We start from the raw sequence: 8,617 nt of genomic DNA, 5'->3' as shown, positions 1-8,617 counted from the left end.
TTATAACCGCCAGACTTACAGGGTATTCCTTTTAAACCCTCCTGCCTTTAGGGGTTGACCCACCCTACACGCCCGACTCCATTAGTTCAAATCTGGAGTTATGCTCAGCTTATCTTTGGAAGACGCGAAGAAATGCTCCAGAGCCTTTTCTCGGATTAATAGGGATTAAAACGAACCCATGACTGATCACAATGTGCGTGGCTTGGGGAAGAAATTGGTCTAAATGTGCCCAATGGCTCTTTCTAGTTATGTTTTCCGGTGCTATCCAGAAAACAGCAATGAATGGAGGGAGGCGGAATAGGGTGAACATAGTCAAAGGACTGGTCAGTCACAGTGGAGGGAAAATTTCAGCCGAGAGTAAAAGGACAGTGCAGAAATTTGCTGTGAAAAGTGAATGTGTTGTTGTCAATGTTACAGGTGATAAGAATGAGCTTCTGGGTCTTTGGAGGGTTAAAATCTACTTTGCAGGTAGGAAATAGAAAGGAAGGAAACTGAACAATTTAAACTTTGGTTTCGGGTTTTAACTGAACTTGTGGCCAAATCTTACATGCACAGGAAAAGAGATTTGCATAGATATAGTGCTTTCCCCGATCACCAGGCATCTCAAAACGCTTTACAGTCATTGAAGTACTTCTCAAGTGTCTTCGGCTCGCTCTCAATTCGAGGATGGTGTCTTCTCAGAGTCAAAAGCTTCTGTCATGGGTCTTCATGAGACTGAGCAACTCAATTCTTGACCCACACATCTTTAGGCACATGGGACAGGTCGTCCCATGAGGCAGTTGGGATCGGGAGTGCAGGAGTGGCTTCCTTTTTTCCCTTCTCTGCTGCCACTCTGTCGCATCATTAAGATGCTGGGACTCGAAGTGTGATGCAGCTTGATGGACAAGCTGTCACCATTCTGAAGGATTGGTAGCAAACTCCTCTCAGTGTACTTCCTGAGTGGAGTCACTGTTGTAATTCAGGAAACGCGGAGTCAATTTGAGCACAGCAAGCTCCCGCAAACAGCAATGTGATAACGGCAAGATTATCTGTTCTCGTTGATTGAGAGTCAAATATTGGCCAGGGCACCAGGGAGAACTCCCCTGAAGTCAAAATCAGAAGTCTAATTGGTGATTGTTTATTTATTTTTTATTCATTCACGGGATGTGAGCTTTGCTGGCTGGGTCAGCATTTATTGCCAATCCCTAGTTGCCCTTGAGAAGGTGGTGGTGAGCTGCTTTCTTGAGCCGCTGCAGTCCATGTGGTGTAGGTACACCCACAGTGTTGTTAGGGAGGGAGTTCTAGAGTTTTGACCCAGCGAAAGTAATGGAACGGCGATATATTTCCAAGTCAGGGTGGTGTGTGGCTTGGAGGGGAACCTCCAGGTGGTGGTGTTCCCATCTATCTGCTGCCTTTGTGCTTCTAGGTGGTAGTGGTCGTGGGTTTGGAAGGTGCTGTCCAAGGAGCACTTGTTATTGCTCTCCACGTTGGCTCAGCATTGAAAAAATTACACAAAACCTACCTAATTTGGGTTTTGAGTAATATTACAAATCTCTTAATTGGTGCTCACGACTTGGATTGTTCCATTCACAAGCTGAACCATTTGAGTGTTCTGCTGAATTTGGTAAAGATTTGAGACACCCTCACCTCTCCATTTGTCTAATGCAGAATGCTGATGACTGTAATTTTACAAATTCTCATCCTTGTTTTCAAATTCTTCTATGGCACCACTTTTCCCTGTATCTGTAACCTCCTCCAAATCATACAACTCTCTGAGATATCAAAAAGAAAGTATTAGGAATACTCAGCAGGTCCAGGAGCATCTGTGGAGAAAGAAACAGACATAACTATCGTTCCAAGTCCCGTTCCCCTACCAGCTTTGTGCTGGCTGACCTACATTGACTCCCAGCCAAGCAACGTGTGGATTTTAAAATACTCATCCTTGTTTTCAAATCTCTCCATGGCCTTGACCTTCCCTAACTCTAATCTCCTCAAACCCTCCGTGATATCTGTGCTCCTCTAAATCTTGCCTCTTCTGCACCCCCAATTTTATCCGCTATTGGTGGCCATGCCTTCAGCTGCCTAGGCTCCAAGCTCTGGAATGCTCTCTATACATTTCTCAGTCTTCTTACCTTGCTCTCCTCCTTTAAGACACTCCTTGAAACCTACCACTTTGACCAAGATTTTGGTCATATGATGCAATGGCTGAAATTTTACGACAGCGGGATTTTACGTTCCCGCCGAAGTCAATGGGGTTTAGAACGGCTCGCAACATTTTACAGCCCCGTCTCTGCCATGACGGGTATGTAAGATTCTGTCCAATATCCCCCTATGTGGCTCAGTGTCATACTGTTTTATAATGCACCAGTAAAGTGCCTTGGGGTGTTTTATTGCATTAAAGGCGCTATATAAATATATGTTGCTGCTATTCTTTTCAAAATTAACCCATGTTTGTTCTTTCCCCACTATTATGGTCTTATTAACCTGCGCCATTACTTTTAATGACTTGTCTACCTGTGACCCTCGATTCCTTTGCTCCTTTGTCCCATTTAGACACATTATCCAAGCAGTGTGCCTCCTATTTTACTTACCACCATGTCACACTTTTCTGTGTTGAAATTCATTTGCAAATATTGCTCATTTTGAAAGTTCATTCGTGTTTCAGTTGAACCTTGTCACAGTCCTCCTCAGTATTAACTACACTCCTCAGTATCATGCCATCTTACAAATTCTGAAACTGTACTCCTAATTCCTGGGTCCAAGTTGTCGATGTAAATGGTGAACAACAAATGGTCCCAGCACTGATCCCTGTGGAATATGTTACAAGAACCTTCTCACCCAGTGGGAGGTTGTGAACTCCAAGTCCTGACAGGCCTTGGGCATTTACGCACGTGAGTGGACCGGGAACAGGTTGCGCATATGCAGCACAGCGTTTCGCATTCTCAGGGCACCCGAGCGAAAGAAAGAAGCGGCACGAATTCTGGATCACGTGACCTGGGAGCAGGGCACCATAATTGGGGAGGTTGTCCAGAGAGAGGAGCAGAGGAAGAAGCTCCAAGGAGAAAAAGGGTTGTGGTTGGAAGACTAAGTAGCGAGGGGTCAGGGGAAGCCCTGGTGATTTGAAGGCAGCAGCAGAAGGTTGGTGATTCCATGCTCCGGGCCACTGGGGAAAAGGTACCCCCTTGGAGCAAAAGTATTCTGTTTGGCCTGGCCGGAGAACTGAAGTTGTGCTTGTGAGCTGGTGCCGGGGTGTAGACTTGGAAATCCAGGGGATCAGAGCCTCAGGAGATGAGATCGAAGCCCTGTGAGAAGCAGTCCAAGTCAGAGGAACCTATGGAGAGAATTCTAAGGCTAGATTTTTGAAAGTGAAGACTGGAATCCTTTGCGAAAGAGATAATATTTCAATGAGATTGATTGACTCAGTATTTACTGATGTCTGGGTGAGTTGCTGAGAGATCCGTGGGATCTGTCTTGGCCGCATTTGCTATTTGTTGTGCGGTGTGGTGTGTTCGACCAGTTTGGCTGTTAATTTGTACCTCATATTAACCCTAAATATTAGGGTATAAGTCAGATATTGTGAATTGTTTTTATTTTTTTGACCTTGTATAGTAAAACTTATTGTGTTTGTTCAAAACCTGTAGAATCTTGAGGCTTTAATCTTTTAGCAAGTGTCTTGGATCGCAAACTTTGTATACTTATAACAAAAAGTTACTGGTCCTAGCCAGATTGTACCAAAAACTTGCAGGTCTGGTCCAGGATCATAAAATAAATTGGAGGCTCTTAAGAGATTTCAAATCCACAGACAAATACTAGTGATGGTATATGCTGAGTTGCTGAGGCTAAGGTTGATAAGGTTTTCAAGGTGATTTCTACTATACTTATTGAAAGGCAGAACGGCTTTTCAATGGCTATGACTTTTTTGGAGAGGTAAGGTTTATCCCCGAGTGATATGCAACAATTGACCAAGGTTAGGTTCATCACATTAGCAGGAAAGTTGAAGTTAAAGTTAAAAACAAGGGCTAGAAAAGTAGACATAATTGGGGTTATAGAGGTTTTCTCTCAAAGGGAGAAGTATTCCCTTACTCCTCCAACAAAACAAGTAAACAAGCAAATATTTTGAGAGCGACTGTGGCATATCAGTCATTGATGGCTGCCGATGATATGATTTGTGTTGCAGATAGTTCAATGAAAGAAAAAAGGGGGTGTTTATGGGACTTATGAACCTGTTCCTTTGCTTAAAGTTAATTTACGAAGTGACTTAGTAAACAGAATTGTAACATTGTTCCTAGGTTACTCATGGAAGGGATAGATTTTATACTAGGTAATCATTTGACAGGTTTAAAATTCTTACCATCTCCAAGAGTTTTGAGAAAGCCAGTTGAGACGAGAGAAACCAAGATTTTGCAGGAGCAACAACCTGGACTGTTCCCCAATTGTGGAATAGTGAGAGCTCAAGCTTGTAAGGCTAGACAGGATGAAGTGGAAAAACCACTAGCTCAGGACCTAAAGTTAGTAGCAGAAATGCAAGTATCTCAAAGGCTGCATGAGGAATTAGGTTCTGTTAAGGAAAAACTGATCACTCTAGAGAACCAACTTTCATGCGCAAAAGATTAGCTTTTTTTTCATTCATTCACGGGATATAGGCTTCGCTGGCTGGGCCAGCATTTATTGCCCTTCCTCATTGCCCTTGAGAAGGTAGTGGTGAGCTGTCTTCTTGAACTGCTGCAGTCCAGGTACACCCACAGTGCTGTTAGGGAGGGAGTTCCAGCATTTTGGCCCAGCGACAGTGAAGGAACAGCAATTTATTTGCAAGTCAGAATGGTGAGTGACTTGGAGGGGAACTTTCAGGTGGCGGTTTTCCCATCTATCTGCTGCCCTTGCCCCTTCTAGGTGGTAGTGGTTGTGGATTTGGAAGGTGCTGTCCAAGGAGCCTTGGTGAATTCCTGCAATGCATTTTGTAGATGGTGCACACTGTGTTGGTGGTGGAGGGAGTGAATGTTTGTGGATATGGTGTCAATCAAGCGGACTGCTTTGTCCTGGACGTTGTCCACCTTCTTTAGTGTTGTTGGAGCTACACTCATCCAGACAAGTGGGGAATATTCCATCACACTCCTGACTTGTGCCTTGTAGATAGTGGACAGGCTTTGGGGAGTCAGGAGGTGAGTTACTCGTCGCACTATTCCTAGCCTCTGACCTGCTTGTAGCCACGGTATTTATATGGCTAGTCCAGTTCAATTTCTGGTCAATAATAACCCCCCCAGGATGTTGATAGTGGGGGATTCAGTGATGGTAATGTCATTGAACATCAAAGGGCTATGGTTGGATGCTCTCTTGTTGGAGATGGTCATTGCCTGACACTTTTGTGGCGCGAATGTTATTTGCCACTTGTCAGCCCAAGCCTTGTCCAGGTCTTGCTGCATTTGGACATGGACTGCTTCAGTATCTGAGTCGCCAATGGTGCTGAACATGTTCGCTGATGATTGCACAATCCCCACTTCTGACCTTATGATGGAAGGAAGGTCATTGATGAAGCAGCTGAAGATGGTTGGGCCTAGGGCACTATCCTGAGGAACTCCTGCAGTGACGTCCTGGAGCTGAGATGACTGACCTCCAACAACTGCAACCATCTTCGTGTTAGGTAATACTCCAACCTGTGGGGAGCTTCCCCCCTCCCCTTCCTCCCACACCCCCCCCCCCCACACTGATTCCCATTGACTCCAGATTTACTAGGGCTCCTACTAGTGACTCAAGGGCAGTCACTCTCATCACACCTCGGCAGTTCAGCTCTTTTGTCCATGTTTGAACCAAGGCTGTAATGAGGTCAGGAGCTGAGTGGCCCTGGTGGAACCCAAATTGAGCATCAGTGAGCAGGTTATTGCTAAGCAAGTGCCGCTTGATAGCACTGGTGATGGCCCCTTCCATTACCTTACTGGTGATCGAGAGTAGACTGATGGGGCGGTAATTGGCCGGGTTGGATTTGTCCTGCTTTTTGTGTACAGGACATAGCTGGGCAATTTTCCACATAACCAGGTAGATGCCAGTGTTGTAACTGTACTGGAAAAGCTTGGCTAGGTGCGTGGCAAGTTCTGGAGCACAAGACTTCAGTACTATTGCCGGAATATTGGCAGGGTCCATAAGTATCCGGTGCCTTCAGCCGTTTCTTGAGTTCATGTGGAGCGAATCAAATTGGTTGAAGACTGGCACCAGTGATGCTGAGGACCTCTGGATGGATCATCCACCCGGCACTTCCGACTGAAGATTGTAGCAAATGCTTCAGCTTCATCTTTTGCACTGATGTGCTGGGCTCCTCCATCATCGAGGATGGGGCTCTTTGTGGAGCCTCCTCCCCCTGTGAGTTGTTTAATTGTCCACCACCATTCACGACTGGATGTGGCAGCACTGCTGAGCACAGATCTGATCCGTTGGTTGTGGGATCGCTCAACTGTCTATCACTTGCTGCTTATGCTGTTTGGCACGCAAGTAGTCCTGCGTTATAGCTTCGCCAGGTTGACACCTTATTTTTAGGTATACCTGGTGTTGCTCCTGGCATGCTCTCCTGCACTCTTCATTGAGTGCTAATGAGAAACAAGAACTGGTGAGAACACTGGAGTGTTGGTCACAGGGAGTAGTACACTTGAATGAGGACTTGAAACGTCAATAAATTATAAACTTGCAGAAACAAATTCAACAAAGATAGGTCTTCAATTAAAAGTTGATGAAATTCAAGAATCAGACGTCTCTATTAAGAATCATGAAAATCACCTTGAACAGGAAAAGGAATTGCTGATGAATCAGAACAGTTGATTGAATGCAGAATTAAAAACCAAGACTGATGAACTACTGGAACTTCGTTGTGAAAAGAGTAATGAATTTCTTGAACCCTGATGCAATCTGGAGAATGAGGAAGATGAAGTGTGGTACAGAAGAGCAGAGTCAGACTTTAAAAGCTGATAAAGGAAATTTTAAGAAACAGATCGAGGTCCTGATGAGTAAATTGAAAGAGTCTAAGGAGCAGTCAGCAATCATGGAAGAAAGATTCTGAAACAAATTGACTGCCCATGTGAAGTTGTTAAGCTTGTATAAAGATGCTACAGATGATTTTGAAACAAAGGCAGAGCTCAGCAGATTAGTTGCTGAGCTGAATGAAAAGATTAATGAAAACTTGGAAAAGAACTTCATCTTCTAGCGTTGCGAATGGACCATTCCCTTCATGATACACAGATCCATTCCTTTGTCAACCCCAGCAACTTCCAATGCAAGCACAGGAGAAGCAACACCTAACCTTTTACTTCTGTTCCCACTATCATCATCAGTTGTCCCTCAATTCAAGGATGATGTCTACTCAGTCATGAGTTTCTGCCATGGGTCTTCATATGACTGAACAGGTTGATTCTTGTTCCACAGATTTTTGGGCACATGGTCTGAGAGAATGGAAGTTCTTTTAAAAAAATGTTTTCGGGGAATATTGTGCTATCCTGTGAAGGCAGCTGTGTGTGTAAATGATTTAATTAAGCTGGGGAAGAGTCACTATGTCTGGAGGGTTAAGATATGAAAGGATAGGGACGTTAGGTGTGTATTTGTAATGAGATATTATGGTGGGTTTGAGGCACAAGTAAATAGGTTGCATTTTTAGATAAGTTGCGAGTTCATTTGAATATCAAAGGGGAGTCAGAGGTACCAAGAAACATTTTGTGAGATGTGAGAACAATGGAACTTGAACAATGGAAAGGGGCTAAAAAGTATTTTAGAAGTACTGTCGCTGTTAGCTGTGTGGGGTAGATCTCCTGGAAACAGCTCTTAGCTGGGAGAAAGATGCAGTTTGAATCAGGCATCCAGTGAAGCGAGAAAAGTCTTGGGCTGCAAAAAACACAGCCTTGTTCTGACGTCTGGGATTTCCACAGCAGAGTGGGAGAGATTTTAAGAGGTTGTGTGGTAAGCCTTTACTAGAGCTACAGCAGTTTGCTTTGAGTAATATTATAGATTTTTAACTATAAAAATGCAGTAAGGGAGTGTTGCTTGGATGGTGTTTACTTGTGGGTCTGACCAAGTTGGGAGTCTTTTTGGGGAATGCTTTGTTAAGACTAATTCTAACTGTGCAACTGTAATCTTGTGTGATTAAGTTTTCTTTTCTTGTTAATAAAAGTTTACTTTTAATTTTTAAAATCCCAAAGTGTTACTGCACTTCTTGCTGCTGAGATCAGTATGTTTTCTTCTCATTTTCAGAATACAAAAAAAGGGTATGGCCAATAAGTCAAGTTTCCCTCTGGGACTTGGCTTGCTTAGCAATCAACATCTGCTGTGGTCATAACAGGTCACAGGCCTGAAACACGAACTCTGCTTCTCACTCCACTGAGGCTGTCGGGCCTGTTGGGTATTTTCAGCATTCTATATTGCAAATTTTCAGCATCCGCAAAATTTTGATGTTTCAGTAATTAGTATATACCTAGTTTCTTAATTTTATATTTCTAGTAAAAACACCGAAGATTGAAGAAAGGAGGAAAGACTGAAGGATGTGAGGAATTCTATGGGTTCAACTCCTCGGAAAGGAGGAATTAGAGGCAAAATATGCAAAGATCGCGACTAGCTCCAAGTTGGTTGACAACAATAATTTTTAAAAAATACAAGGTGTAAACCATGC

The sequence above is a fragment of the Carcharodon carcharias genome, chromosome 3, assembly GCF_017639515.1.
Source record: "Carcharodon carcharias isolate sCarCar2 chromosome 3, sCarCar2.pri, whole genome shotgun sequence".
Classification (NCBI taxonomy): domain Eukaryota; kingdom Metazoa; phylum Chordata; class Chondrichthyes; order Lamniformes; family Lamnidae; genus Carcharodon; species Carcharodon carcharias.
Note: the sequence above shows the minus strand (reverse complement) of the source record.